Below are 6,377 nucleotides of genomic sequence, written 5' to 3' on the forward strand. Positions count from 1 at the left end.
TATCTTAACGTTTCTTTACTTATTTCTCCCTTTTTTTTCTTGTTTTTTCACTTCCTTTAATTGCTTTTAGTTATATAATCTTGAATCTATTACGATCGTGTGATGCGTATGAACGATCTACGTGTATTTTATCAAGGTGATGGCATATAGGTCTATTATATTACAAGTAATTTGAACAAACCATTGCGGTAAATTAAAATGCATCATTGTAATCGTACAGTTCGTTCACGCGTCAGACTTGGACAACTTAGATGCACTGTTGTAATGAGTTGGACGCACTGTTGTAACGAGGGAGATGAATTACCGTATCGAATTATACAACATAGATGCATCGTTGTAATGAGTTGGACGCACTGTTGTAACGAGCTAGATGGATTGTCGTATCAAATTATACAACATATATGCATCGTTGTAATGAGTTGGACGCATCATTATAATTGTACGGTTCATTTATGTGTGAAATCTGGACAAATTTGATGCACAATTGTAAAAATAGACACACAATTGTAGCTAATTAATCAACACATAATTGTAGTATTTTATTATTTCATATAACACACACACAAATACCAACGTAAAACTCAATATTTTGTAAGAATGAATGGTCCCATTCAGACTATCTTCATCAACAATCTCACAATCTCAATCTCATATTATAAAATTATTTTCTCTCTCTTCAATCTACAAAATTTAACCCACTCCAATCTTTTACTTCCATTAACAACCCAATCTGATCCTTTTTTTATTAAATAAATTCAATTTATAATTAGTTTTGATTAACTATATAAATATAATTAAGTAATTATATAGAAAACTAGTGGTTCAAATAAGATAATTCAATAATGGTTAAAACTAAAATTTTATATAAAAAATACGATTTTTTAAACAAACTCCATTTTTAACGAAATTTATACCGGAATGCTAAAAAAAACTAAGTAAGACTGTGTTTTTAGATTTTTTTAAAAAGTCAAATATAATAAGTTATAAAACAAAAATCAATATATATATATATAGGGTAAGGATCCTAAGAGAACCCTTTGCAAATTGAGAACTTTGAGAACCATTTTGGACCACTAAAAACACATTTAAAAAAATATTTAAAAAATCATAAAACAAAAAATAATAAAAATTTTTAAAAAGTCAAAAAACCAAAATTCTTATATTTCATTCCGGTTTCATTAAAAAAAATAAAAAAATACAAAAAAATACAAAAAAACGTCGTATTATACACATATGTATAATTTTATATAATCTTTAGTTACGTAATATACACATATACACAGTATCATTTATCTTAAATTATACACATGTGTACAAAAAAAACATGTAAATATACATATATGTATATATTATACATATGTGTATATAATTTAGCTAAACCGAGTTTTTTTTATGAAACCGGGATGATAAAATAAGAATTTTGGTTTTTTTACTTTTTTGATTTTTGTGTTTTTTTTATTTTATGATTTTTTTATTTTTGAGTTTTTTGTGGTTCAAAATGGTTCTCAATTTTAAAAATGTTCTCTCATGATCCTGACCCTATATATATATATATATATATATATATATATATATATATAATGTTATGAATTAAAAAGGAAAAATCAAAATAAAAAGTAACAAATAGAAATGTGACATGTGTGAATGAGACAAACAAATTGGGTTCGCAATCTGGTTTGCCATTCCGATCGAGATTGCCCCCTTTACTCCTTTTTTCTTTTTTTTTATTCTCAAAATCTCAAGATTGCAATCTTGAGAATGCCAATGGTTCTAGTCTCATGTGGACGAAAATGGTATAAAGTAAATAATAGTTAGACAACTTTTTGTGGAGGGCTTCGTTGCATTTCCACGTCATCGCCATATAGTAACGGGGCTTTGAAGCCCCTCTCCATACCACTTTGTTGTGATTTAAATCCCCTTTACTGTATCATTATATATACATATGTTAGAAAAAGAGTACAAAGTTGGAAAGTGCCCCACCACAAAACACCTACGTCGCCTGGCCTAGCCACACCACCCCAACCCTTTCTGCCCATTTGAAACCGCTCCCCTTGACAATGTTCTAAGGGGTTACCGCCCCCAAACTCGCCCGTAGAGGATAGTATTATATGCTTGCTTCACTTAACGATAAATTTTTTTCCCTGTTTTCTCTATCCCCTAGGTCATTAACACAATATTTCGCTTAATCGGTTTATTCTCGATATGTTTTTTTTCCCACAACATGCTGAACCGATGTAGTGTTGTTTACCTGAAATCTGAATCTTCCTGTCGAAAAATATATGTATTTTTTTTGTTTTACTTTCAATTTGTATCTATATTATGCTAGTCTATATGCCCGTGTGATATACGAGCTGAAAAATCTAATGTTAAAACATATTAATTAGTATATATTATCTATGAAATTTTAAAGATCAAATAAATATGTATTAAGTAACTTATAAATGATAAAAAATTTAAAAATATTTAAACAATTATTACAAAGTATTTTGGCATCCAAGATTTCTAAGTATTTTGGCTTATCACATAATCGCATATATATATATATATATATATATATTCATTTAACTAATTTTGAAAGGGTGCTGCTAAACGTACCCCTTACTCCATTTTTACTAAATATACTCCCCCATGAACTTATTACATAAATTAACATTAGCTCTTGACATTATTTATATACATATTAATTCTCTACAACATTACTTTCATTTGATAACATCCACTACATATATCAAATTAAAAACTATCAAGTATTACTATTAATTTATTTTTTTAATATTAATACTTTTAATATTAATATTATAAATATTTATAATATCTTTTATTAATTTTAATAGTATATATATTTATAATATCCTTATTTTACCACTTTATCTTTTACAAAATAAACCCTAAACCCGAAACCGAACCCTAAACCCTAAACCCGAAATCCGAAACCGAACCCTAAACCCTAAAACCGAAAACCTAAACCCGAAACCCGAAAACGAACCCTAAACCCTAAAACCAAAACCCTAAACCCTAACCCGAAACCGGGCCTAAACCCTAGAACCAAACCCAAAACCGAAACCCAAAAACCTAAACTCGAAATCATAAAAAGAAAACGCAACTTGTAAAAAAAATAATATTAAATACTTACTTTTGTGCTGATTTGGTAATTATATGATTTCAAGGGTTAATATGAAAGTTGGTTTTTCTAGGGGTACATTTAGCTTAGCCCTTTTGAAAACCCAAATTACTGTTAAGTCTAAATATAAGTAATTCTTTTTCATTGACTTTTATTTATAATGTTAAACATAGAGCAATGAACAACGCCAAATAAATAAGATAAACAATTAATAACAGCTTGTAGGTATTGTATATAACCAACATTAACAACTCATACATAATCATAATTCATAACATTGTCAAAAACATTGACAGTACATAAAATGAGAACATTAAAAACATGTTTGGGATTGAGTTTGAAAATCCTTATTGGCGTTTTCAAAAAGCCAATAAGTTAAAATATGTTTGACAATTACGAAAATCTTTTTTATTTTAGTTTTTTGAAATGGTTAAAAAACAGTTTTATAAAAGCCTCAATTTTTGGCTTTTCTAAACAGCTTTTTGGAAAAGCCAATAAGCATTTTTCAAACTCAATATCAAACATGCCAAGTCATAGAATGTCTAAACCATACATACCTCGAAACAACAAATGCTAGCGTTTTCACAAGTTAAACCAAACCAACCAAAATTACATAAGAGAAGTACTAATATAATGATTAATATTTAACTTATTCAATTCACACTATTATGATTTAGCTTACAATAAGATCATCGAACTTTTGACCAGAAAGAGCATTTAGAAGTGCCTGAAATAAGTTACATCACACCAGACATTTCCCTCAAATGAATTAACCATTTAAGTATTATCTTCATTATTAATATTTGCATCTGTGTAGGCCTCCAATATAGATCATATGCAAACAGCCATCCCTGCACACACAATATTAATAAATAAATCAATAATATGAAATTCACTTGATAAGACTATATTTTTGTTTACCTGCATTAACCAAAAAGCATCATCACCACTTTGCATTTCATTAAAAGTTGCAGCAGCAGTGAAGAAATATACTCGGGGTCATATGTTGGTGGCATGTTCTTATGGGATGTATCACTATAAAAATTAAAAACGCCATCTAAAATTGGTAAAGAATAATAAATAGCAATCTATGCGTTTATAAAATTTACCATTTGTAAATGTAATCGAGCCGGGGGTCTCACCGGAAGCGGCCTCTCTATCCTTATGGGGTAGAGGTAAGGCTGTCTACATCTTACCCTCCTCAGACCCTACTATAGCTTTGCTATTGGTGGGATATACTGAGTACGATGATGATGATGATGACCATTTGTAAATGTAGTTACAAGTATAATTCAATATTACAAACCTGAGCACGAGCTTCAGATGACTTTTACTCAATCTCCTAAAAAAGAATCTCCTTTATTCACAAGAATATTTTGTTATACATAATCACTTTCAAATCACACATCCAAACAATCCCGTAATGTATGACAAAAAAATGTTATTCAGCCACCTGTCCTCCCAATCTAAAACGGGCTCAAACTGTTAGCCCTAGGACTCATCACATTAGAGGTGGATTTAGATGTTAACACAGGAGAATCAAAATCAATTGGATCCTTTGTGATAAGAAAATCATCTACCACTACGTCTGCAATATACTGAACAATTTAATATAATGCGACAACACATACATGTTTGATGAGAAAAGGGTATTTTGGTAACTAATACTTACCTCTCCTAAGACAGCCATAGACATATAGGCGGCCGCCAACGAATGCAGAAGCATGCCTATCGCGCCGCATGAGTTACATAAAGGAATCTTTGGTTTGATTTTGCCCTTGCTATTATAATTGTGTGTAAAAGTCACCATCCCATGTCTATCACCAAACACCACTAGCCAACTGCATATGTATTCACGTTGAAAACGATTTATATATTATTGTCATCAACTAGATTATAATTGATGCTATGAAATATTAATACAATAAAAAGTTGGAAAGTTTGACTGGTTAAACAGTTTTGGGCCAAATGTGTTTTAAGTCAACCCAAACTGTAAAACGTGTGTAGTTAACAAAAACAATGAAGAATCATGACATGATTCGGTGAAACATAAAATAGATTTTTATACAGAGTTTGACCTCCAAAGCTACCACCAAATTTGTGTTGTATTTAAACAAAATCATGGACCAACCAGTCCATATAGCAAAATGTTTAAAAAGTGTGTCAAAATCATATATCTTAATAACTCCTACAAACCTCAATAAGACTTTAAAAATTTTTCTAACAAACATCTATAAAAATGTATTCTAATAGGGTTTTACTAAAATAGAATTGTGATACTTGATATGAAAAATGCACATCGACCAACACTCATTTGATTTGCTTATATTGCCAAAGAGGTAGTTAAGCTATGTACTGTATAAACTTTGATATGCTACTCAGGGGTATGGTATATTAACGGTTTTATAATTTAATCATGTCTAACTAAAAATTACAATCTAATTGCAGGCTCATTGTGCTTTCACATTTTTTCGTTTCACTATCTAAGTACCCAATTCCTTGATTGTCATTTAAGCATACAACGTAATAAAAAAAATACCATTTTGTTGATCAATCATAAAATGCTTAAAAAGTAAGGCTTAATTCGTTTTGCAAAGCAATCTTATAGTCGATTTGTATTTCATAAACAAAACAATTTCATGTTGGCTAAGGTGCAAAAAGGATAGTTGGGCTTATGCGTGATATGGGCTACAACTTAATAAAAGATACTTCTACTGATTCATTCATTTTCTTAGTTACCAAAACACTTGGTTCGCTGCTTTCGTTCTTCATCTTCTACGCTATTTAGGGTTTCAACATTCTTGATGAAACTCATCTTAGTAGCATTCATTTTTTGTGCAATTGATGTTCGTTTCATTAGTTAGTTTTGAAATATTATTCGTCGATTGAATCTGTAATTTGTAATATACCATTTGTATATGTTGATTCTTGTTAATTGGCGAATAAACGCCTTTTGGTTTGGGGTTATACAGTTAAATTTACTGTTTGTAAGTTGTGACTCTTCCTATACCCAAACACTGTATTACCCGACTCGATATAGTGTTTGTGATTCGTTCAGCCGGGTTAATTGAGTAGGGTTAATTTCAACACCCCTAGATTCTAGGTAATTACAGGACTTGTTTAAGAAAATCACTCACAAGTCACAACTACACATACAAAACACAACCTATATACGTAATAACATAACCTTATATGCATATACCTGTTGCTACGACAAAGATAAGACCAATGATAGTGAATAGACTAGTTAGGCTAA

The sequence above is a fragment of the Bidens hawaiensis genome, unplaced genomic scaffold (genome assembly GCF_021521415.1).
Source record: "Bidens hawaiensis isolate Kalapana, Puna unplaced genomic scaffold, B.hawaiensis_p1.1 tig00004269_1, whole genome shotgun sequence".
Taxonomy (NCBI): Eukaryota; Viridiplantae; Streptophyta; class Magnoliopsida; order Asterales; family Asteraceae; genus Bidens; species Bidens hawaiensis.